This window comes from Mesoplodon bidens, assembly GCF_964165515.1.
Source record: "Mesoplodon bidens genome assembly, chromosome: 20".
Lineage (NCBI taxonomy): Eukaryota > Metazoa > Chordata > Mammalia > Artiodactyla > Ziphiidae > Mesoplodon > Mesoplodon bidens.
In genome coordinates this window covers 36,119,588-36,146,836 of record NC_138181.1, presented here as the reverse complement: position 1 = coordinate 36,146,836, position 27,249 = coordinate 36,119,588, and the positions used below count along the sequence as shown (strand labels likewise).

Genomic DNA, 27,249 nt, shown 5'->3' with positions numbered 1-27,249 from the left:
TTGCCAAATACTGTCCTAAGCACTTTACATACAATAACTCATTTAATCATCCTAACAACCCTAGTTCTTACTATTACGCCTCTTATACAGGAGAGCAAACCGTAGCACAGAGAGGTTAAGTAACTCGTCTAAGGACAGAGATGATGAGGCAGATCAAGGGTCTACACCCAGGCATTTCTCCTCTAGAATCTGCACTCTTAGCAAGCGCACCTGACTGCCCCTAAGAGACCTAATTGTGCACCAGCTGTTTATACACGTTACCTCTTTAATCCTAAGTCAACTCTGCAGGTTAAAATTATTGCACGAGGGCTTCCCTGGTGGCGCAGTGGTTAGGAGTCCACCTGCTGATGCAGGGGACGCGGGTTCGTGCCCCGGTCCGGGAGGATCCCACATGCCGCGGAGCGGCTGGACCCGTGAGCCACGGCCACTGAGCCTGCGCGTCTGGAGCCTGTGCTCCACGACGGGAGAGGCCGCAGCAGCGAGAGGCCCGCGTGCCACCAAAAAAAAAAAAAAAATTATTGCATGAGGAAACTGAGAAAACAAACACTAATCACAGTAAAGGAACTGAGGCTGCAATACAAGTTAGTGGAAGAAACTATGTTTCAAACTGTATCTGTTCGACCCCTAAACCAAGTCTCTTCCCAACATGCCTCAGCCACCTCCTCTCTGTGGGTTGAGTCCAAGTGGGTTCATTCATCTCCAAAGCGAAGTTTCCAATCACACATGAAACATAATCTCCTATTTATAGCAGAATCAGGATCATGGAATTTTAGTCAGGTCACATTGTTTTTCTATGCAAATTGTATATATGCAGTGAAACTGAGTTCAGTATCACTTTTATGCAGAAATCATTTTATATTTCTGACTTCCCTTTGCTTTGCTTATTTATTTATTTAGTTAGTTATTTTTAAAGATTTATTTATTTATGTATGGCTGTGTTGGCTCTTCGTTTCTGTGAGAGGGCTTTCTCTAGTTGTGGCAAGTGGGGGCCACTCCTCATGGCAGTGCGCGGGCCTCTCACTATCGCGGCCTCTCTTGTGGAGCACAAGCTCCAGACGCGCAGGTTCAGTAATTGTGGCTCACGGGGCCAGCCGCCCCGCGGCATGTGGGATCCTCCCAGACCAGGGCTTGAACCCATGTCCCCTGCATTGGCAGGCAGATTCTCAACCACTGCGCCACCAGGGAAGCCCCCTGCTTTGATTATTTTTGATGGTAAAAATTCATCAGTTGGAATGAGTAACGCCAGCCCCTTATTTATAGTTCAGAAAACTTACATGGTGATTCGGTGAGTATAAAATACGTCTAACCCAATTATATAGGATACTGAACAGTGAAAGAAAAGGACCTGGCCACAGATTGCTGAGATTCCAGCTTTAACTAGGTAAAGACTGAGGAGTCGCTAGGCAGCTTGACAAGGTTTGTCATCAGGTAAAATCCATTCCACTGTTCTCTGTACTTCCCCAAATTTACTTTTGTGAATGGACGGGGAATAACCTCATGAGTCTGGATAAGCAGTCAGGGATTCTGAGTCCACCCATGCATGTCTTTAAGGGCACTTGAACACCAGTAACATACCCTCTGGTGCACGCTGCCTAAAGTACTATGAGATCGTGGACTGGATCCACTTGGAATAGCAAAATGAAGCAAATGCCAGTATTCCTTTCAGCCAGGTCCCATGCTTTGAGCAGGACACTTACAAACAGTGTCCCTACCCACCTGCCCACCATTTTCATTGTGTACAGTGCCTCCTAGAATTAACTCATATTCTGTAGGTTGCTTTAATAATAAATTCTAAATACCTCAACCCACTATTCAAATGTTCATGGGTATACATTCACTTCATTGTTTTAAAATAGTTGCTTGAGAATGATTGTTTACTTTAAAAATATTTCTTCCAGATAATTGTAGATAATTATGATGATGGGCATCTGTTTAGATGCTGTCTTTGCAAATAATATCCAATACATTAAAAATAACATTACAAATAGTCCACATTAGCTAAATGAGCAGCTGTGAAGTGTGTTCCTCAGCAGATATTTCTTAATAGCCTAGACTCCCATCTGCCCAGCATGGATGCCTAGAAGCTGCCCGGATGCCTAGATGTAATACAAGAAAAAACAACCTTTTTGCCTAAGTCTATTTCCTCTGTTTTAAATATACACAAACGGTGTATTAGGACAAACTGATGTTTTCCCCAATCTTTTGCTGTCATGAGCAGAGTAAAGCCTGAGGCAGCTATGACAAGGGGAAACAATTCTGATTTTCTGAAGGCGAGTTTTCACTTAAAAACCTCAGACAAGTTGAGGTTTGGTTGACAGATGTCTGAGGCTCCATCCCTGGAGAAGCTGCAATCCTCCTGTGTGATGACACACAGACTGAAACCTTGTACAACCAATTCAGAAATAACTAGCCCACATCCTAGTATGAGCTATAGAGTCTGACACTGGCATAATAAAGATGTGCACTGGAAATATCCTTGAGGGACAGGTCTTGACTGCTGGCACAGTCCACAGTCCATTAGCGGCCCAAAGAAAGGTCAAGCAGCATTATTCAACTCCGCAGTTGACTGTTGTGTTCACTTGGGGTGCTAACATGAGCTCAAAGAAAATAATTCATTCTAGGATGAGTCCCAGCAATCTTCCAATCTCTCATGGTACCGACTGACCAGATAGAAGCCATTCTACTAAGATGTGCTTTCATTTTCAGTCCCATCAACTTTTTTAGAGGCTCTATAAAAAGATAACAGCACAGCGTGCCAAGGAATATAGCTCAGTGATTGTAACTCAGCAAGGCATTTACTCCATTTCCCTGTGGAATGTTCTGCAAATCTCTCTCTCCCTTAAGAAACTGATGGAGTTGTACCTGTCAAGAACAACATGCTGCTAGGCTTGGCATTTCCCCAAGTTGTGCTAGGAAGACCTTGAACTTGACTTTGTTATCTTAGTTTGAAATATTTCAACCCTACCATGAAATGGGACAAACCAGCCAACGGAGTGGGGAGAGGAGCGTATATATATTTTGGAAGCGGAAATGGCATCTTATCTTCTGCAATGTATCATTGGCCAAGATTTTTAACTTAAATGTACAAGTTCAAGTTCACACCAGACTTTACTTCTTAAAAGTATGACTTACTGAGGTATGGGAAATGCAGATAGCTTATAGAAATAAAATTGCTTTTTTTTTTTGGCTCTCTCCTGGGTCTTGTAGTTAGATATATCATGTTTCCAAATTCCCCCGTCACGTGTGTTATTAAACTATGCCCACAGCCTTCTCCAGGTCATTAAAAGAAGTATATTATAGAAATAAAAGTCAACTCCCTCATTACATGATAAAGGCATCTTTTCAATATTTTCTCAATTTAATTCTGTAGGCAGGAGTTGTATTTATAAGAAAACGCTTATCTCAAATGACTGATGAAAGAGGTGCTTCCCACTGCATGGAAGAGTTCATGATAGTTCCCTGTCCTTGGAGAGCCACTTAGGGGTTTATTCACTGTGAACAGCAATCCGAGCTGTGTATATACCAAGAGCCAACACGCTGTAACTGACAGGACCTCAGCTAAGAGCATTCCGGAGCTAAGACACAGCAAACTGAAAAGCAGCAAAGTGAAATTCTATTAACACTTGGTAGGTCAGAAAATATTATAATATAACAGTCAGAATGTAGGATTAAAGTAGATAGTTTGGGGAATTTCTGGAAGAAGTTTAGCTCTGAATTAAAATCAAGGAGTATCGTCAAGGACTAGGTTTAGAACATCAGGATAACCCCATGAAAAATATTTCAAATCTAAGTGTCACTTTACATTCAAATTTATTTTAACCTTGGATTTTTCAGACAGCAAATAAATTATCTGCATGCTTTGCAGCAAATTGAACTTTGATACTAATTAGAGCTACAGTTGGGTGGTTTTCAATCGCAATCTGTTCCTTTTTCCTGAAATAGCTTTGGATTCCACACAGCACTAACATTTGAGGTTTGTTCTTTTGTCAAGTAATGTATGGACTTTCCGGACATTCTACAGCATGCCTGAACTTTATAATTTGGCCATAAAATATGTAGGTGAGTATAGGTATACACACATTTTTCTATTAAAATAGATACTTAAAAATTCAAGCTTTTATGTTATCTTAAAGTATTGAGGTCTCATGAAACTACTGTGCTCATTTAAAAAGCATCACTCACATTTTATACCATTTTTGCTCCCAAGTTTCTAGCCCTGGACCTTAGCTTGGAAAAAAGTCTGCCATCACTGTTTTGGATAAAGAGTTGCTCAGAAGCAGCTTTTCCATCATGTTCCTTCACATCTCACAGAAAACTAAGAACAGCGGAAGGCACTGGGCTGCTAGTCTCATCTTCAAAACAGCCACACCATGGCCACACACAGTGGCCAGACAGAGGAAGGTAGCCCTTGGCTGATGGGCACTGGCTTCCTCAAGCTTCATGGCCACTCAGAGCTCAGCAGAGTCTGGATGATGCTTTTTCTGAGTCCTCATTCTGAGCACCCTCACAAACAAAGGCTGCAGGAGAGGGTAAAGGATTGGGTGCTGCCCTGGGGGGGAGGAGCTTGAGGCTGCCATGAGGACAATGGATGTGACAAGTCATCAAACTCCAACCTCACAAAGATGACAGGGAATAAGGCAACAGTTGAGGAATTTGGGATCAGTGAGGCCAACAGGGAACGGGAAAACATCTTTGAATTTAGGTAGAGTTGACTTTTAATTCATAAATCAGTACTGCACCATCCCCATCTTTTCATATTCTCATATCATATTTCTTTCTATCCCTTTCTTCCTCTCCACATGAAATTTCTGTAGGTACCAAATTACCTGAGTTGCCAAAATGAGATCTGATCACTCTGAATAAACTGGTCATCTCTGGAGCCTACTGAATAATTGAAATGTGTATTGAGCTGATGCTTGTTTAGCATATTATGAGCCACATACTGTGGCTACTCAGTCCTCATTACAACCGAGTGAGACATGTCCCATGACCCTATTTTCACAATAACAAAATAAAGGATAAGAAAGATTAAGCAACTGGCCCAAAGACACACAACCATTAATTCCCAAAAGAGTGTGGCTCCAAGTCTCATTCTTTCTTCTCCTCTTTCCATTGTGGAACATTCAAGAAGGAATTTCTTTTTGTCTTTAGTGGTGTCAAACTAGTCAGACCTCGAATCAACTGAGATCGCAGAATGACTGTGTATATATTATGTCGTATCTCCAAATATGGGAAGTAGTTACAGATACCTAAAACTTGGGAAATACTACATCAATATATCCATTTCTGGCTTCTCTTGAAAAACTCCTATACCCACTCACAGACTGTAAGTTAAGCCCCCAGTGGAAGTCCACTTAGCTGAGGATAAACTCCATCTAATACTAGGTTGTGAATATAGAATCAAAATATTTAGAAACATGTAGCTGCGCGGAAGGAGAAATTATGCTAACTAAACAGATGCTCACAATTTGCCTTGCCCAGTGTCACATTTACCACCATTCCTGGGAGAAAGTGTTCGCTATAAACAGAGGGAGAGCAGATGTGATCATTTCTTCAATGTGAGTCGAACTCAAGTGGCTTAGGATCTACTTCATCTTCACTTGACAGACACAAGCTGAAGCGTTAGGTCCTGCTAAGCGGATGCTCTTTAGAGGCTCTGTGTAATAGCTTTCATTCCTTCTTCTGCCCTGGCAAGAAAATCCACCTGAGTCTCAAAGGTCTTTTCTATCCAAGATCTATGAGCCCAGATCTCTGCTTCTTACTGAGACAAAATGCCCCACTGAGCACTCCTGTACTCGGCAGAAGCTTTGAAACGTAATTCCCTCGTTCCCCAAACGTCAAAATGCTAGAGTTATCTGATGATTAAGAAGCTTGTCTCTGTGTCAAAGGAAGGTTCATTTCCCATAAGTAAACTCTTGGTGGGCAGCAGGGTATCATTTATAATCCTATATTTAAACACACAAAATTGAATAGATGCCATGGGAGTTTCTGTTTAACTAAAAATAAAGGTGTTTCCTTTAATCTGATAAGTGTTAGGAGTTTTCTATAAACCCTACCTCTGGTCCCACCCTCCATCCCTTTTCCCTTGTTTATTTCTGTCTTATATTTTTCACATCCTGAACCTCTGTCTTTCCTCACGAACCCTTCCCATTACATTTCACAAAGTTCATGCTTCCTCCAATAAGACGTTATCCTCTGGGGTCCATGCATCCTTTTCTGTTTTTTTATTCTGAAAAAGACACTTGAATTGGCTTTTAGTTGGGGGCATGAGCATGAGGGGGAACCCCAGGCAGTTGATTTCCCCCCAGGGGTGGCCATGCATCTTGACTTCTCCTCTTCCATTTGGTCATCAGAAGCAGCATGATGTTTTTTGTAAGAGCACTGGGTCTGACACAGCAGAGCTGGGATTATTTACTCTTAGTTGGATGAATGTGGATCTCTTGCTTCAATATACCCGAGATTCCTGAATCTGTAAAATGGGAACAGCACTTTCCGCAGATGTTCCTTGTGAAAATCAAATGAGATAACACATAAAACCCACTTACCACGGTGCCTAGTAACTGGCACTCAGTACATTTTCTTTGTATAACCATCAAGGAGATGTTGACTTTGATTTGAGTTGATAAGGAAAAGAATACAAATTGTGTTTGTTGCTTGCCTTACACCAAAATGGTTCTTATCTCCCACCTGTATACAATAATGCTAAAAATACACCTCAAGAAAAAGTACACATTTTGGAACATGATATTTAGCCTTGTGTAAAATGTTTCTGCCTTTTTTCCCCAACCCATAAAGTAAGATTAAAATTGAGGCTTACCTTGAAGACTCCTTAAGAATCCAAGTTAAATAAAATATTCTGTGAATTAACATATTTAACTCAATGGGATTTTTTTCCCAACATCACAACAAAGCCTTTGGTCAAAGAGTCTATATTTGAGAAAATATCTGAAAAAGAAAACAGAAGTTAACAGTACATGCTCTGATTGCATAATCAAACCCAATGAGAAGGAAATGACTTGCAAACAACCCTTTGAGGATCATAATTTCCAGAAGCAGAAAGTAAGGGTGAAGGGGTTAGTGATTTGCCTGAGGCCATGAAATCAGCAGTCTCTCAGAGCAAGTAGTTGAGGCAGATTTAGAATCCAATTCTGTCTGGCCTGTATGTAAGTTAATATTCTTTCTACTATGTCACGTTGTTCAGTAATTTCCCCATCAGATTTTCAAGGCCCTCTTCTTCAACATCACAAAACTGAAATTTGAAGCCAATGCGCAAAATACAATTATTCTTAATTCCCAATACACTGAAAGTATTTTCAGAAATCTTTATTTTATAATATCAATACTCTAGTGGTTCCGAACTAAAGACCATTTTGCTCCCTAGGGGCTATTTGGCAATCTCTAGAGGCACTTCACTTGTCATGACTAAGGGGAGTGGGGACGTCACTACTGGCATCTGGTTGGTAGAAATTAATGACATTGCCAAGCAATTTACAAAACACAGGACAGTGCCCTCCAGAAAAGAGTCATCCACCATATAATGTCAGTAGAGCTAAGATTGAAAAGCCTTGATTGGGGCTTTTGCTTCATAGCAAGTGAAACAGTTAGACTCACCTTCCAACTAAGGACAAACTTAACGAATCAATGAAGTGTAAGTTAATATTTTTTAAAACACTGAAAAGAAAGTGAATAATTATTGGAACAAAATCTGAACAAACGCCACATTCCAGAGAGGTAAGCTTAGCGCACAAAACTGGTTTTGCCCTGAGGGCATTCACTCATTGGAAGAAATGGTTACCAAGCCAAGCTCCAGTTTGGGTGGCTTTTCAGGAAGAGGAGAGCAAATCCCAGGGGCCACTCACCCTGGGAGAATCAGTTTGCATCTTCTTCCAGTTGAATCTGGGAGCCAAGGGTTATACACACCCAGGGTTGCTCTGAACTAGAAATGAGTCAGCCTCTGTGCAGACTTGCAGCTCACATTTGTATCTTCCTAGGCTTTAGTTTTTATTTACTACCAGACTGGTAGGGCCCAGAGGCGCACCAGTACCTGCCTCTGCCCTGCTTCCAGCCCATGAGAGGATTCACACTTCCTCACCTTTGGAGATTAGGAATGGCCACGCGACCCTTCTCTCACATCTCTTGATGGTGCAATTTGGGCTATTGTTGTATCCAAAAATTACAGGCTTAATTCCACTTCATTCCAAAGACTACTGTGGCTGCCTGAAATAATTCCGCTTTTGCACTAATGTGCAAGACACGGTCACCAGGTCACAGGGCAGAGTGACTCTACACTCTCATTCTCAAATTGCCACGATGTTTAATCCCCGGAAGTCACTCTCAGCCTCAAACAAGTCTGTCTTCACGCACGCAGATCGTCTTCCTCACTGGCTCTCCAAACAAGCCTGCTGCGTCTGAATCATCAGTGAGTGTGGAGTCCAGATACCAAGTAAATGTGCCACTTAGATATTTATGTTTGTTTTTTATCTTCTTGAACAGCCTATAACTCCATGATGGAGGAACGTACTGCTGGTGCAGGCTATTTGCCTTATAATTCTTGGCCTGGCATACAGCACATAGTAGGCGATAGACATTAGGGGTGGGGACTGGGGATGAGTGAACAAACTCCAAAAGAAGTCGCCACATTATGTTCCCAATATCGATAGTGATTTGTCCTTTGGATATTTATAAGGTGCTCCCTTACGATTAAAAACAAAAATACAATTTTAGGACCTCAAATATGCATCTGCAGAGATTAAGGAAAGCATACTTGTTACATAACCTCAGGAAATTATGGTCCTCTGTTATTCAGTAGAAGGTCTTTGCCACTAAGGACATCATTTAAGTGGTAACGTTTTCTAAGAAGTAGCTTTAACCCAGGCCTGGCTTAGATCTCTATGGAAAAGAGAATTCCAAAAACAGAGCTGCAAACGGTGTCCGCTTTGTGTGACCAGGTTAGTCCAGGGACACAGTTGCTCTGTGTAGTGGGAAGAAACTACAGCACCATTTAGGGCGAGAAAACAAATGTTGTCTCTGGAAATCTTGTATTTGTGATTGTCCATTTCAGAAACGTTAGCTTGTTGGTGAATCTTTCCTTCTGAAATATAAATTATTTATTAAGAGACTTGTGCATCTGATCTCTTTAATGAGAACTTCCTCTTTCCTATTTAATGGTGATTTATTACACAACTGAATGCATTAAATGTATTAATTTATGAGGTTTAATTCATCTTGAATCATAGAAGGCCACCATGCTTGAGTAATCAATGCTTCACAGCAAATACTATAGATTTACCTTACAGTGTATGTAATTAATGCCTAGAAACACAGATATTGCTAAGTATACGAAATGTTTGACCCCCTTATTTCTTTTTTTTTTTTGATGATCACAGGTATTTTTACTCTGTTTTTTAACTTGTTTATTTTTAATTATTTTATTTTTATTGGAGTATAATTGCTTTACAATGGTGTGTTTGTTTCTGCTTTATAACAAAGTGAATCAGCTATACATATACATATATCCCCATATCTCTTCCTTCTTCCCTTTTTCCTTTAACAGACAGGAAAATGCCTCACCATTTGTAGGAAGGAGATCTCTCCTTCAGGGCATATGTGGGAATGAGGGCGGATACACGTCTAGCTTCAGGGAAGGAGAGCTCCTTGCTGGGAGCAGCCTCAAGGGCTACCTGCTTCCAAGCCTGCCAATGTAGACAGCAGCAGGGTAATGAGGTATATGGTCATTTTACCTGCTCTCTTATTCCCTCTTTTCCAAAAGGAATATGTATCTGAAACAAGGTAAAAATCCAAGCCTCACTTGGATTCCTAGGTTCCTTGAACAATGGAGGTTTGGAAAAGGTCATTAGTGTCTACTTTTTACTTAAATTCATCTAAAACATCCTTGTATTCACTTCCTCTGACTACTGTAACATAGGACCACAAACTGGATGGCTTAAAACAATACAAAATGATCTTCCCACTGTTCTGGAGACTCAAAGCCCAAAATCAAGGTGCCAGCCACACTTTTTCTGATGCCTCCAGGGGAGGGTCATCCTTTGTCTCTTCCTAGCATATGGTGGCCCCAGGTGCTCCCGGGTTTGTGGCATCATCATTCCAGTCTGCACCCTGTCTTCATGTGGAATTTCTCTCTTTGTCCTGGTCCAGATTTCATTCTTCATATAAGAACACCAATCGTATAGGATCACGGACCTACACGACTCCAGTCTATCCTCAACCTAACGGAACTAATTACATCTGCAAAGACTCATTCTCAAATAAATTCACGGGCTGGGACTTCAGCATATCTTTTGAAGAGGCACAACGCAACCCTAACAACTCCCAGCTAGTCACAGGGCAGACTCAGGCTGAACCACCTGGGTTCTTGCTTTTGTTCTTTGACTTAGCTGAACATCAAGGAGTCTCTCTTGGGTGTCTTCATGGCACCGGCTCATGCCCAGCTGCAACCAGAGAAGGACGTACAGCTCAGCAGGGGCACCGATGCAAACAGGAGAGCACTTATGTCGTCTCTCAACTTGAGTGGGAAATTTTTCTGCAGATAACAGTTGCCCAAAACAAAAACAGGAGAGAAACCCCACAGAGGATGGTGGCTCTAGTTTTGAGAGATCACACACAGACGGAGCCCTACCATGCAAGCAAAACCAGTTTCATCCGAGCCCCAGCCATTCCCAAGTGCAAAGTCACACCTCCGTACTCTTCACGTTGCCCCACGTTGTACAGTTCTACATCATCTAGTGTTTCTTCTGGGATTGCACGACTAGAAGCTGCCCAAAGGCTCAGCAGTAATAGGGCTGCCTACACATAACAAGGAGGGAGAGATGAGGTGCGGTGATGGTGGAAGTAGTGGGGATAATCTTCCAAAGCCAAGCAACTGGCAAAGAGGTTAAAAGGCAAATGCTTTCACCAAGGCTCAGTGCATAGGTGACATTCCGTCATTGAGTCCTCACATTGAGGATGTTTGCTTTAGAGTTATACAGTTTTGAGTCATGTAATGGCCTTGGTACACATTGCAACATCAAGAATTATTACCCAGCTATTTGTGGTCAATCCTTTCTCCACAGAAGCAAAGTGGAGGGTGGGTGGAATGGAAGGCATACTACACTCAATAAATCCGCTTGATTAAAGAGGACAAAGGAAACTGGTTTCAGAGACTTCCCGAAGCTGATATAAAAATCCTTTACTACTTGGGCCAGTCACTATGCAAGACGTGTGACTGCTTTCTATTAGTGTCCACACCAGTAATTTGCATCCTTTTATGGCTCTTTTTTCAAATGCTCCTTCTGTAGTTCTTTTAAACTTCATTTGCATATCTGTCTCTCTCTTTTTATTTTGAAAATGCTGTTGCTTTTTCTATACTGGAGAATCATTTCAAATCCACCTCTCCTCTATCTATGGTTGGGACAATTGACGTGGAATTTTCCTCCTTGGAGCCATGTACAAAGTACGTTTGTGCTATTCAAGGTCTGAAGAGAAAGTTTATCTACTGTCTTTTTCTAGAACAAAAAAGCATAGGAAAAAATGAGCAAGTGTGGTACAGTGTATTTTAACTTATCATGACTAAGAAATGTTGCAGATACCTTTAAGTTAAAGAGCACGGAATGAATATGTTATTTGCCAGGTCACATTTAAACAGTTAGTTCATACCTGGGGGATTATCCAAGTTCTCCCTGACCTTGGCAATGAAACAAGAGCAACATTTTTTAAAGGATAAAAATGTTCTCGAAAAACATCCCAGAGGAATCTGATGTGGCCTCATTTTGCTTTCATCACCATCCATGTTTCTTTGCCTATTTCTCTTCCTCAGCCAAGAAATAGGGAGTCTTTTAAAATAAAGGTAGGAAAAATGTCATCTCTAACTCTAATTCTACGTCTTGGATTACTGTTGGTACTTAATAGAGTCATCATGGAAAGAATCTTCTGAGACTGTGTACCGATTTTACTTCTCTTGAGGTGAATGACAGCGAAAGACCATAAATTGAGAACAGAGCAAGCCACAAATTTCTGCACTGAATCCACTGGGAGAAATTTGTCTTGCTTATTTGTGTTTGTATATTTTAATGCCAGTGATCCCACCGGCCAGTTCTTCTGGCTCACAAGAAGAGATTTCATGGAATGAAATGAAAGAATGAAGGGTTGACTCAATTAATCAATGAATGAATAAGTAAATTAGAATATATAAAAAGCAAGAATGTTTGTAATGCTATAATTTTTCCCTTCTTTGTAGATTATGTCTAAATTTTAGGGGCTCAAAGGTAATATTTTAAATGAATTCATGGCAATATTGGATTGTAGTAGCATTGTACAATATCATTTGCTAGAAAAGGATCGAATTTCAGATAAAGTAGGAATCAACTCAAAATGAAATTTAGAAAATCACACGACTCTCACCCATGAGTTGATTTCTCTGGATCCTTGCAAGTAGCCACTTTGATTTTAAAACATTTTTTTAACATTTTACTCATGCTTGAGCAAGAGCTTTCATGCTAATAACAAAGATTGGTGACCACCAAATTGGTAGTTACAGTAAGACCCATTCAGTTATTCAAAATGCATAATTTCAAAAAGGTGCTTACTTGATGAAATGAAACCAGTGGACTGAAAGGAAAAGACAAAAATAATGAGGTGGGGTTATCCGGATTGTTGAGATACCCATAGGATCACAATAAAATGAGAGAATTTACCTCATTATTGCCATCTAGGAAGGGTGAATGGAAATTAGACAGTTTATGAAAGTGAATTTTGAGATTTTTTTCAGTAAAGGACAAATTTGTTAGATTAAATGTGTCTTCCGAGTGTCTCACACTATAAATTTGTTCCAAAAACGTATTGAGTTCCTATTATGTGTCAGGCATAGTGATACAAGGAAGCAAGAATCAGGAGTGAACAGAGAGTGATTTTATGGGGCTTACATTCTAGGGAGCAAAAAAAGCCTAGCGTCTCTCTGTGAAATTGGAGCATGTCAAGGATAAAGCCAAGATCCCAGAAGATTCCAAGGAGGAAATAATTTTTTACAAAAGAGCAATACTATCACTGGCTTCCAAACTCTTATCAACAACCCAGACTACTTGAAGATATTGAAGAACTGCTTCAACAGGCTGAAGGAAAAATAGCTGGAACCGAGAATTCTGTGCCTCACTAAAAGAGCGACCCAACAATGATTAAGCTTTGCATTCGGGACTGCAGGGGACAAAACGTTCATTCTTCCTTCCGTCTGCCTTTCCCATTCAGCCTGAAGGCTTTCCTGTGCTTGTCCCTACAAAAGATCTGAAAGAGATGCCTTAGCGATTTCCTTTCACATAGTAAAGAACAGCCTCCTTTTTAGGTATTAAAATTTTCTCACAGTCTTGTGTCAAATCTAGAAACTTCTCTCTCCCCCATCCTCCTCCCCCCAGGTCCCCCTGCTGACAACACACACACATACAGTTCAAGTCTGACTCAGTGCGGGGTTGGGAACCAGTTGGAGAACAATGTCCCTTTTTTCCTGTCTCTTCATTCCTCCTCCTGCCCCAAACTCTTCTGCTCTTTCTGAAAACTCTGAATTGGGCAAAAGCAGCTTAAAGTGGGGTGACAGTGCCTGGTAACAACAGAGGCTGCTGCCTGAATCCCCATAGATTGTCTCTCTCTTCATGTTAATCAAGGTAACCACATTCACATGTGCTGTTATGAAGAGAACCAGAAGATTAATTTTGTTGGGTGAACTTAACTCATTTACCCCCAAAACACAGCTGAACACCCCCACATTCTGGTGTAGGGCTTTGCCGTTTAAAAGGGTCGTCACGTTCCAGCTCTCATTGGAGCCTTACATCCCTGTGAATATTCCTATATTACAAAAGCGACACCTGAGTTTCCAGCTGGCTCTGTGACCAGCCCAAGGCCATAGGCAGATAGTAGACCAGAAATTTAGCCCTGCATTTTTGGACTGCAAATTCTTCTATTTCACAAACTCCTTTGTCTTTTCATCTCAGAGTCTCAGTATCAGATCAGTCTTTTCCTTCACTCTAGTGTATCAGTGAATCTCTAAATGGGTTTACCAGTTACATTCAAATCCAAGAGAAGAGAAAACATCAATCACTGCTCTCTTCTTTCTTTCCTGGTTTGAAGAAAGGCCTGAAAGCTCCTTACAGATGCACTGGAACATGGCGTGTTCATCTAAGTACAAGATCTGCTTTTCGTGGCATGTACAACAATCCCCAGAATGTAATAGGTCTTTCGCCCAAATGCTAGCTGAAAGGAACTACATGTCTTCGCTTTCTTATTCAGTGTATGTTGGGATAATAATGTTTATTATGTGCACAGAGCAGAGGGTTCTTTATGTGAGGGACTCAATCTTCACAGCAACCCTATGAGGTACTATTATCACTCTCATCTTACAGATACAGGAATGGAGGCACAGAGAACTGTGATCTTCCCCAGGCCACGCAGTTAGTATATGACAAAGCCAGGGCCTAGCTTGACCGCAGTCAGCCTGGTCCCAGAGTCTGCGGTCCACTCCACTGAGTCACTGCTCAGCTCATGCCTTGCTAAGACTATGTCTATATACTAAATTAGACACTCCTATCTCACTAGTTCATCAGGCTTGCTGATGGATAATTAAGGGACCTTGGGAAACCACCCAATGAAGTGGGTCTTTTGAATTTCCTTAGATCTCCAGCCTCCTCACATCACTGCCACATCTTCCTGTGTGGAACGAATGCCAGAAATGCACTGAAACAGTCTATGAGTCAAAAAGAACTGAGACATTATTCAGCCCAACATCATTCCACTATAGGAATCTTTATCACAACCTTCCTATAACATCTGACAGTGGCTGTAGGGCTCTGGAAGCAAGAGAACCCTCACAGGAGAGGGAGACCACACCATGGCTAGGCTATGCTAATTACTCAAAAAGTGTCCTTATAATGAGTTGCAATTTTCTTCCCTGTAACTTCTACTTATCTTCCTAGTTCTAGTCTCTGAAAAGACGAAAAGAAATGTAATCTTTTTTTCAACATAACAATTCTGGAAATGGAAGCCTAGGGTGGCCTGACTTTCAGACCTGGTCAATTTCCTTTTAATTTCCCCCATGATCCACAGGCACAAGGAGGAATAAAAGATGGAAGAAGATGAAATAAAAGATAAGAGATATGAAAGACAGAAGTACAAGTTCTAGCACACTTCTCAAATAGTCCAAGAAATAGACAAAAACGTAAATAGAAATAAAAAATACTTGAAGACGACATGATGACTCATTTCTCACAATGAAAGAAAAGATGCAGGACCTCAGAATGGAATGGCTCATTGAATGTTGAAACAAGAGCAAACCCGGTGACATTTTGGAAAGTTTTTGTGTTTTGATCAAACTTTGACATCAGTCTTCTCAGCTGCACGAGAGGAGGCAATAAAGCAATCTTTTCAAAGTGATGAAAAAATAATAATTTTGAACATGGAATTTTAGATACAGCAAAAAGTGGTATTTCAATGTAAAGGTGATCAAAAATATTTTCAGGCATGAATGACTACAAAATTTCAGAAAAACTGACTTTAAGATGAGACTTCAATGACAGTACACCAATAATGAGACGTAGGCTTCTGGAAAGGAGCAACAAGGTATAAAGAAGTAGGTGAGTAAAGAAGTAAAATGTATTGTCTTCTGTGTAACAATAAAACCTCATCTACATAGCAAATCCATGAAAAGCTGGAACTAAAATGGGACAAGGTGATGGAGAGAACAGATTAAGAGGAAAGCACACTGAATTACTCACTTTGCGTGGAGAGAAGACACAGGTATCGCGAGCCCTAAAATACATACAAGGATAAATCTTTGTAAGAGTAACCACTGGAAGAATAAAGATAGAAATCATAACTTTCAAAGCAACAACAACAAGAACAAATTTGATCTAGATAAGAGAAGGTAGGGAAGGAGGGGGAAAATCATGATTAATAGAAAACACAAAAAACAAAATGGCAAAACAAAGTCTGAATAAAATGATAGTTGTGAGAGACGTATAAAATTATTGATCAAAAGACAAAACTCTCAGCTTGAATTTTTTTAACTACTTTTGAGCCATCTGTGGCTTTTAAAAGACATACTTAAAATGAAAGTATACATAAAGTAAAAAAATAAAGGGGTGAAAAACATATGCCAGGTGAATTCAAACAATGCCACTTAAAAAAGGTAGATAGGAATTTTAATACTAAATACAAATTAAAACATATGAAAAGAATTAAAGAGGAGAATTAAATGCTGGTGAAAAAGAACTAAAGAACTATACACCAAGCAGATGCAGCTAAGATAAGTACATATATATATGTCAGTTTTTCTGGGTTTTTTTTTTTGTTTTTTTGGTTTTTTTTTTTTTTGCGTTACGCGGGCTTCTCACTGCTGCGGCCTCTCCCATTGAGGAGCACAGGCTCCGGATGCGCAGGCCCACCAGCCATGGCTCACGGGCCCAGCCGCTCTGCGGCACGCGGGATCCTCCCGGACCGGGGCACGAACCCACGTCCCCTGCATCGGCAGGCGGACTCCCAACCACTGCGCCACCAGGGAAGCCCTATATGTCAGTTTTAAATCAAATTATGTAAAGAAGTAATGACAAAACTTCAAGAAGAGTAAGTGAAAATTGAAATCAGAGATTTTTAAATATTCTTGCAAAACCTATAAATTAAAATACTAAAATGGGCAAAGCTATGAAATATCTGAATAACACAATAAATAAGCTTAAGCTAATATTCCTATACACAGCTTTATATTTCAGAAGGGTACGATATACATTCTTTGGAGGTATAAAAAACAAATTTTTGCTAGGTCACAAAGGAAGCCTCTAAAAATTCCAAAGGATCGACATCGTATAACCTATGATGCTAAGCACAACGCTACAAAATTAGAAATCAATAACAAAAGGATCGCTAGAATAGTCCCATGTGTTTGCAAGTAAAATGCAGACTAGTAAATTACCCTTGATTAAAAAGGTGCTTGCAATGTAAATTTTAAGAAACACAAATTTGAATGACAATGACACCACCACATATTTAAATTAATTTTAAAAAACTAAAGAAACACAAGGGAAATTTAAAGCTTTAAACACGTGTGTATATCTGTGTATGTATTCATGTATCAGAAAGAAAAATATATTGAAAACAAATGAGCTAAGGTTCAACTCAAAAAGACTCTAAGCACAGAATAAACAAAAAGAAAAAAGGAAACAATAAAGAGAAAGACAGAAAGCAATGAAATTAAATAAGAAAAATTATAAAACTGAATCTTGGTTTTCTGAAAAAAGCATAAATAGACTAAAACCAAATAAGACAGATTAAGAAGTAATTGCAAAATTTTTAAAATATGTAGAATAAAAACAAGGATATAACTAGAGACAAAACAACTATTAAACTAATACTATGCACAATTATACTCCAATAAGTAGAATATATAAGATAAATTTTTAGTACAGTTGACAAAATGAATTGGCAAAACTAGCTAATAAAAAAACAGAAAATTTTGGTAGACAATAACTTTTACAGAATCAAAAATGGTAATTAATATTTCCTTTAAAACAGTCACAAAGGCAGATGACTTAAAATATATCTTCTAACAAACTTCAAAGAAACAAACATTCCTTATTTTAAACAACTTTTTTTTCTCCAGAAAAAAAAAAATTAAAGATAGAAAACCTGTAAAGTACTTATTTATTTGTCTTTTAATTCAATACCTGGTAAGACTAGTACAAAATAAGAAATTACATGCCTCCAAATTAAAATGTTATTATTTTATATGATTAAAAGTTATATATTATTTAACATTATACGAATCTCAATTAAAAAACTAAATTAATTCAACTATGTATTAGAAATATAACCCATCATGATCAAGTAGGATTTATTTTAGAGTTACAAAACGATTCAATATAAGAAAATAAATCATCATAGGTCTTAAAGAAAAATCATTGATCATTTCAATACATGCAGAAAATGCCTTTGAAGTAAAATCTTTTGTAAAGCTAGAAAAAACAAGCATGTCTTTACACAGACTATGTAATAAAACACTCACCACCATTATACTCAGTGACAAACATGAGATATATTCCTTTTTAGTTCTGGGCCAGAGTAACTGGCCTAGAATGCTTTGATCCATAGTCAGATGCATTATTCATTGCACCACTGTCCTCTCAAGAGAAACATGCCCAATAGCGAGTATATAAAATATAAAATGTGCCTAGGGAGCAAATCTATTACGAGCAGAGTACTGGAAATTCTGGCTAATGTAATAAGACAAGAGAAAGAAGAAGCATGTGTATTAACAAAAAGAAAATAACAGTCATTATCTGTTAAGTAATCTTTCTGTGAGAATGAGCAGAGAAGCTATAGAACTGATGAGTGTTTAGAAATTTGAAAAACACATGATCAAAATAGAATTCCCTCCTTCTGAGTCTCTTGATTATTCCTCCTTTCCTCCCAGATTTGGTAATGTTGGAGTGTGTCCAGAATTAATTCTTGTTTCTTTCTTCTTTAAACATTCTGGAAATCTCATATAGCCTCTTGGTTCAAGATACTATCTTTGTATTGATGGTTTCCAAATTGAATCTCCATCCCCATACTTATCTCCCAAAGAGCAGACTTGTATTTCCAACTACCAACTCTACATTTCCACTTGATGTTTGGGAGTTATCCCAAACTCAGGATGTCCAAAACTTAACTCTGAGATTTCTGCCCTAAACCTGCTGTGCAAGCAACTTTCCCCATCTTGGTTAACGGTGATCGCGTCTTCGAAGTTGCTCAGGTAAAAATCTTTGGAACTCTCATTGTCTCCTTTTCCTCTCACACTCCATATCCAATCCGTCTATATAACCTATTATCTCATCTTTCAAGGTCTCTTTAAAATATATTCAGAATCTGATCACTTTGAGCCACCTCCACTGCTCTGGCTCTGACCCAGGTAACATCACATGTCCCTGGAATTAATGACATAGCCTCCAAACAGGTTTTCCTTTTATCCCTTCACAGTGCCTTCTTCTCATTGCAGCAGTGATCACTTATCCTTACAAACTAACTCCCCCTTTACCAGCATGGTTCCCAAGGACTTGATGAAGGGAAAATCCGTGCCCTCTTAAAGGGACACATTTCAAGATCACATTTCAAGATTCACATCACACAAGAACACATTTCAAGGTTGTTCATACATAATAAACTCACTTTAACATTCATATAACCCAAAGTTTAGAAAAGCGTTTAGAAATTTGTTTAGAGTCCCAAAATATTAGGACTCTTTCCTTACACTGACTAGGTAACTCCGGTATCTCTACTTTATTTACAGTGGGCTGACATTGAATTGAGACTTCCGTCAGCCAGCTGAGTAAACAATTGGAAAGAGATCCAGCTGCCCAGCACACAGAATCCAGAATCTCCAATGACTTCACCCATATTAATAAATTTCCTGATTCTCCTTCCTTGGATAAATATCCTACGAATCCATAACCACATAAAGGCTCCAGATTTTTGTTGATATAAATGAACAAAGTCCTGCAATTATTATTTTCGTACAGCTTAACTTCCTAGGGTGTGTTGAGATCTGGCTTCAGTCGTAAGTCTGGAAACAATGAAGGCCTTGTAGAGGTGGGGCACATGAGGAGAACTGGCTTGATATCACAAGGTAATTGAAAAGGGTATGATGTCTGCAGGAGAGGGAGGGAATAGACTCATCAAAAGAGAAATAAGAGGTCCTCCAGGTGACAATGGAAATTCAGGTGGGATTGAGGGGTTGGGATGCTCTGATTACTCCAAATTTTACCTTAAGTCCCAAAACAATCCTTTGGTTCCTACTGTTTCCCCCCAAAATGCCCTGGCATTCACTGTAAGAGATCTGGCATGGCTGTGAGTCCAACTGACACTGTAATTTGATGACCAGCAAGATCAAAATGTGCATTGTTATTTGGAACTTTATCAGCCTTTCAGTAGCATTTGTAAGGAAATTTATTAGCTTGGTCTTAGACACTCCCTGGGGATTGATCTGCTTCTTGAGTTGAGAATTTGGGGATTTGAGCTGTCTACTCTTGCTCTTTGATCTGGCCTGTGCTATCAGAAGCAGTTACTCTGCCTCAAGTGTTGAAATGCTTTACGCCTTTCATATTCTTCTATGATGGTAGCAGTAGCTTCCTTGGAACACTTACTTGAAACAAGCACCTCACTCCGGGTGATAATGTAATTGGTGGTTTTATCTCAGCATGCCATGTGCTGCAACATTCCCTTCCGTGACTAACAACAAGATTTTTGTGGTCCTTCAGCCTCAACTGAGCTCCTCCATCTCCCCCAAAACACCTTATCCCCCCACCTCCTCCACTCTTCCTCTGTGGGATGTTGCCTTTAGCCCCGCTTCTGGTGCTAGTTTATATATTAGGCAGAGTTCTTGTTACCAGCAAGAGAAAATGAATCTGGCTCATTTACGTGAAATATTCATTACTGGTGTCATATCAGATACCTGTGGAAGCTGAAACATCAACCTTAGAAAATTGACATGAACTAAGGAAGGACTCAAAGCCAAGATCACACCACATGAATAGTTTGGTGAGAATGGTAATCTTGGGCACGAGACGGAATATCTCTAGATTTGCTCTTATTGTTCATTTAATGTCATTGTCCCCGTGTTTTGGTCACCAAAAAAGAAGGGAAAAGTTGCTCTCTCTGCTCAGTTTCTGAAGAGTATTGATGGACCCTGCTTCCAGCATGATTCATACAATTCTCCAAATACATACTGGGGGAGTGAATGACAGTTATGACACCATTATGTGGTCATTCAGTACTATACTGTGCCCATGTGTCTCTGGAATAAAACTTATTCACAGGTAAGTACTCGCGGTTTATCTACCTCCTCTTTGAGACATTCTTGCTTTTACCTCCTAGTTTTCTGGAGATTTGCTGTGATTGGCTAACAGCTGAAGCAGAGAATTGAAAGAAGCCAAGAGAGTAAATTGGTTTATTAAAGATTTAAAGAACTGATAAGGGACAGGGAGAGAGGAAGAAGCGAGGAGAGTCAGAACGGGCTGCTGACATTGTTTTCTTTGGAAAGAGAGACAGAGAGACAGAGAAAGAGTTTGGATAATTGGATATTGGATATTGTGGGAAAGAAAAAGAGGGACACAGAGTTACCATAACAAGAAAACTTTTGATGAAAGGAATCTTAGGTTGTTTAGGATGTAATTCTTCCTGTTCAAGAGACTGAGTAAAGGCAAAGTTATTTTTTCTGTTTTCTGTTTTTCTATTTTTAGAGTTGTAGCTATGTACCTTTTTGATGAGATACCAATAGGCACAGTTTTATTAAGATAAATATTTAAATAATCCTCTTTGTCCTATTTTATGCATTTTGAGCTGATTCCTACTTGATCTGAAATTCGGTTCTTTTTATAGAAGGCATGTGCTCTTTTTTTTTTTTTTTTTTGCGGTACGCGGGCCTCTCACTGTTGTGGCCTCTCCCGTTGCGGAGCACAGGCGCCGGACGCGCAGGCTCAGTGGCCATGGCTCACGGGCCCAGCCGCTCCGCGACATGTGGGATCTTCCCGGACTGGGGCACGAACCCGTGTCCCCTGCATCAGCAGGGGGACTCCCAACCACTGCGCCAGCAGGGAAGCCCAAGGCATGTGTTCTTGTAGTCAATTGACAGCTCCGTGTACTTTTCTCATGGATGTCTCTTTTTCAGAGGGCTGCCATTACTCTGGACTTTCAGGGCGCTGTTCAATTTCTATTGCAATATAATACTTCTTAATGCCGTGCTGTTTTGTTTCACTTTGCTCAATCTCAAATGGACAGAAGTCTGTCCACACTCTAGACAAAGACAACTGCTGTCTGATTTGATGACATTATAAACTATGAGAGGTCTTGAAATATTACAATCTTGCTCTGCAATGTTTCCACCAACCCCATCCCGAGAGTGTTCCTTACATGGACTATAGCCCTTGCATGCAGTAAACTACAATCAATTACTATTTTATTCCGCTGTGTTTTGACCATTGTTTTTGCCAAATGTTTCTGGGAAGGGAAGCATGGAGGCAGGAGAGGTATCGTCTGAATAATGGAAAGTATTTGAAGTTTTTTAGTTGGTATAGACCTCAGTGTGCAGGCAGTGGTAGATCCATGAACGGTCTTTCTACGGTTTTTTTCCCAATCCAGAGAGTTCACTGTATTTCAAGTGAAAAGCACTGTGGGCTTCCAATCTTACTGATCAATCCAGTTCTAGTGAGTTTATGGTTAATTGAAAAATGGTCACGATTCTAACAATAGCTTGATTGTGGTTCTTCATTTTTGATGTTCTGAATTCTCTGTGTCATCATATGCAATTTAGTGGGTCTTTACAAGAGACAGCACTGGATCCTCTGGGACAGATATGCTTTAACATGGACTCCTTGATGATTTATTTACACATCTCCCTTTCCCCAGAAGAGAAAATGCCCCTGTGGAGGGCAGGGATCTTGTCCAATTTTCCCCTGCGTTTTTAGCACCTGTAATAGTACATGGCACACAGAACATGGCTGATAAATGTTTTAGTGTACGCCTAAAGTATCCACCAGAAAATTTCTGAACAGACTTTTTCTTCTCCATTTCCTCCTTTCCCAGTGACTCGCCCCACTGCTGCCTGACTTTGGTCCTCATCTCTCAAAGGGCACAGCTCTGATAGGGCACCAAATGCCTTCCTCATTGCCAGATCCAGGACTCTCTTCTCAGGCCTCACACACACGAGGTTGTTGTGATGACCATTCTCTCCTCCTTCCAGTGACCTTCCTTTGGTTTCCGACACCGCTTTCCCCTGGTTGACGTTTTACCTCCTCCTTTTCCCCCAAAGCTATCTATCCCCTCTGCTCAATCCCTTAACCTTAGGGTTTCTCAGGATTTCATGCTTAGTCCTCTGATCCTTCTGCTTGCCTTCTTTCTGTCCAATACTCTTTCCCCAAGAGTTTTCATCACATCAGCTCTTCTCTAAGAGGGATCCCAGTGGACCCTAACGATCCTTCAAATCCTGATGGAGAGCTCTGCATCTGTTCCTCACCCCAGACTTGTATTTCTCACTTTTTTTAAACCCTGGATGCTTCTTTGGAACTGCACCCTCAATATGTCCCAAACAAAATGTATAACTCTTCCTGCCATCCCCTCAATTTTCCGGAGCTCCCTTTCCTTCGATGTTTAATGACCAGTTAGTTAATGGCATTTCTAAATCCCCGTAGGTTTCTGAACTAAAAATTGAGATTATCCTTAGTCCTTCTTTCCCCTTCTACTCCCATTCCCACATTCACTTTCTTACTGAACCTGGTCAAATACACCAAAATTTTCTCAGATGTGCTCCCTGCTCTCCATCCCAACTACTGCTGTTTGCATTCAAATGCACATCTTTTCTATTTCTGTATAATCCATCGCTCTCTCAATCACATCCACTTTCTATGCCTTCCAAACCATCATTCTGATCACAATGTATGTTCTCCTACAGCAAAGAGTCCCAAACCTCTAGCATGGATCTAGAGCTCTTTATAATGCCTTCTAGTGTATCTTTCCAACCAACTGGCTCCTTCTACCCTGTTGGTTTCCAGCCTCACCCTTCTCTGATCATTCTGTGGTCTTCACATCCCTGGGGCTTGGGTAATCCTGTTTTCTCCACCTAAAATGCCTTGTCCTTCCTCCTCCCTCCCCTCTACCCACTGGCATACCCAATCTGAAATTATTCTATAACCTCGGCCCTGGACTATACTCATAATTCATGACTCACCACATCCCACTATCTTTTTTTAAAAGTTGTTGACTAAGATTTCAACATGACTCTGCATTTCCAGCACTGTATTGCAACATGTGTCATCCTGTGGCTCTCCCTGAAATTCTGTGGGTACATGAGAAAGTGAAGGAAACATTCTCAAGATTTCAACACAGTTGAATTTTTAGAACAATATTTGCCATAGCTCTCTACACCTTAATTTGCTGGCTGGACACCCTTTCAACAAATGGGTAGAGAAGAAAACAGTTTTTTTTTTTTTTTTTTTAAAGCATCTTCTTAGCAGGGGCTTTACATCCTCACAGGTTGTCAGAGACATCTTTGGTCCAGGACAAGCCACAAACCACAGATCCAAAGGATAAAACCATTTCCTGGCCCAAGCCTCACCCTGAGAAGAAAACCTTTTTTTTTTTTTTTTTAACTTTCCTCTCTTCCCGGTGGGTGGAGTGTGCTGGGAGGGTTCCTGGAGTAAAGCACCCCCTACCGGATCCTAAACCTTCTCCTTCACTCTCTTCTGACCCCTCTCCCACTTCACAGCGTCCACAGCAGTTTGACAAGGTCACGTATTTGTCTGTTTTAAAGAGCACAGATTATTCTGCCACAGGGTGAGGGAACTACAGGATATCAATCAAGTCCAAAATCAGTAAATAACTATAATCCCTTTTGTGTCAGTGAACGGTTATCTTGTTGTTTGTTTTCTGGAGGTTTTTTGAATTTTATTTTATTTTTTTATACAGCAGGTTCTTATTAGTTATCCATTTTATACATATCAGTGTCTACCTGTCAAAGCAAATCTCCCAATTCATCACACCACCACCCCCGCTGCTTTCCCCCCTTGGTGTCCATACGTTTGTTCTCTACATCTGTGTCTCTATTTCTGCCCTGCAAACCGGTTCATCTTTCCAATTTCTTTCCTTTTATTTATTTTTCTTCTCTGATTGCCGTGGCTAGGACTTCTAAAACTACGTTGAATAACAGTGGCAAGAGTGGACATCCTTCTCTTGTTCCTGATCTTAGTGGAAATGGTTTCAGTTTTTCACCATTGGGAATGATGTTGGCTGTGGGTTTGTCATATATGGCCTTTATTATGTTGAGGTAAGTTCCCTGTATGCCTACTTTCTAGAGAGTTTTTATCATAAATGGGGGTTGAATTTTGTCAAAAGCTTTTTCTGCATCTATTGAGATGATCATACGGTTTTCCTCCTTCAATTTGTTAATATGGTGTATCACATTGATTGATTTGCATATATTGAAGAATCCTTGCATTCCTGGGATAAACTCCACTTGATCATGGTGTATCATCCTTTTAATGTGTTGTTGGATTCTGTTTGCTAGTATTTTATTGAGGATTTTTGCATCTATATTCATCAGTGATATTGGTGTGTAATTTTCTTTTTTTGTAGTGTCTTTGTCTGGTTTTGGTATCAGGATGATGGTGGCCTCATAGAATGATTTTGGGAGTGTTTCTTTCTCTGCAAGTTTTTGGAAGAGTTTGAGAAGGATGGGTGTTAGCTCTTCTCTAAATGTTTGATAGAATTCACCTGTGAAGCCATCTGGTCCAGGACTTCTGTTTGTTGGAAGATTTTTAACCACAGTTTCAATTTCATTATTTGTGATTGGTCTGTTCATATTTTCTATTTCTTCCTGGTTCAGTCTTGGAAGATTATACCTTTCAAAGAATTTGTCCATTTCTTCCAGGTTGTCCATTTTATTGGCATAGAGTTGCTTGTAGTAGTCTCTTAGGATGCTTTATATTTCTGTGGTGTCTGTTGTAACTTCTCCTTTTTCATTTCTAATTTTATTGATTTGAGTCCTCTCCCTCTTTTTTTTGATGAGCCTGGCTAATGGTTTATCAATTTTGTTTATCTTCTCAAAAAAACAGCTTTTAGTTTTATTGATCTTTGCTATTGTCTTCTTTGTTTCTATTTCATTTATTTCTACTCTGATCTTTATGATTTCTTTCCTTCTACTAACTTTGGGTTTTGTTTGTCCTTCTTTCTCTAGTTCCTTTAGGTGTAAGGTTAGATTCTGTATTTGAGATTTATCTTGTTTCTTGAGGTAGGCTTGTATTGCTATAAACTTCCCTCTTAGAACTGCTTTTGATGCATCCCATAGGTTTTGGATTGTTGTGTTTTCATTGTCATTTGTCTCTAGGTATTTTTTGATTTCCTCTTTGATTTCTTCAGTGATCTCTTGGTTATTTAGTACCGTATTGTTTAGCCTCCATGTGTTTGTTTTTTACATTTTTTTCCCCTGTAATTGATTTCTAATCTCATAGCATTGTGGTCAGAAAAGATGCTTGATATGATTTCAATTTTCTTAAATGTACTGAGGCTTGATTTGTGACCCAAGATGTGATCTATCCTGGAGAATGTTCCATGCACTTGATAAGAAAGTGTAATCTGCTGTTTGGGGATGGAATATCCTATAAATATCGTTTAAATCTATCTGGTCTATTGTGTCATTTAAAGCTTGTGCTTCTTTATTAATTTTCCGTGTGGATGATCTGTTCATTGGTGTAAGTGAGGTGTTAACATCCCCCACTATTATTGTGTTACTGTTGATTTCCTCTTTTATAGCTGTTAGCAGTTGCCTTATGTATTGAGGTGCTCCTATGTTGGGTGCATATGTATTTATAATTGTTATATCTTCTTCTTGGATTGATCCTTTGATCATTATGTCGTGTCCTTCCTTGTCTCTTGTAAAATAGTTTATTTTAAAGTCTATTTTATCTGATATGAACATTGCTACTCCAGCTTTGTTTTGATTTCCATTTGCATGGAATATCTCTATCCATTCCCTCACTTTCAGTCTGTATGTGTCCCTAGGTCTGAAGTGGGTCTCTTGTAGATGGCATATATATGGATCTTGTTTTTGTATCAATTCAGTGAGCCTGTGTCTTTTGGTTGGAGCATTTAATCTCACATTTAAGGTAATTATTGATATGTATGTTCCTATTACCATTTTCTTAATTGTTATTGGTTTGCTTTTGTAGGTCCTTGTCTTCTCTTGTGTTTCCCACTTAGAGAAGTTCCTTTAGCATTTACTGTAGAGCTGGTTTGGTGGTGCTTAATTCTCTTAGCTTTTTCTTGTCTGTAAAGCTTTTGATTTCTCCATCGAATCTGAATGAGATCCTTGCCAGGTAGAGTAATCTTGGTTGTAGGTTCTTCCTTTTCATCTCTTTAAATATATTGTGCCACTCCCTTCTGGCTTGCAGAGTTTCTGCTGAGAAATCAGCTGTTAACCTTATGGGAGGGAGTTCCCTTGTATGTTATTTGTCATTTTTCCCTTGTTGCTTTCAATAATTTTTCTTTGTGTTTAATTTTTGTCAATTTGATTACTATGTGTCTCAGCGTGTTTTTCCTTGGTTTTATCCTGCCTGGGACTCTCTGCACTTCCTGGACTTGGGTGGCTATTTCCTTTTCCATATTAGGGAAGTTTTCGACTATAATCTCTTCAAATATTTTCTCGGGTCCTTTCTCTCTCTTGCCTCCTTCTGGGACCCCTATAATGTGAATGTTGTT

The 27,249-nt window shown here is 39.7% G+C and overlaps 1 long non-coding RNA gene across 1 annotated transcript; it reads right to left on the bottom strand.

Annotated features, from left to right (window-relative positions):
* Window positions 1-6,247: 6,247 nt before the first annotated feature.
* On the bottom strand, window positions 6,248-18,116 carry LOC308608053. The gene is made up of 3 exons (XR_014014082.1): window positions 18,032-18,116; window positions 6,818-6,945; window positions 6,248-6,504 (listed from the first exon to the last, which is right to left on the bottom strand). It is a non-coding gene; the product is annotated as an uncharacterized lncRNA (long non-coding RNA).
* Window positions 18,117-27,249: the final 9,133 nt, after the last annotated feature.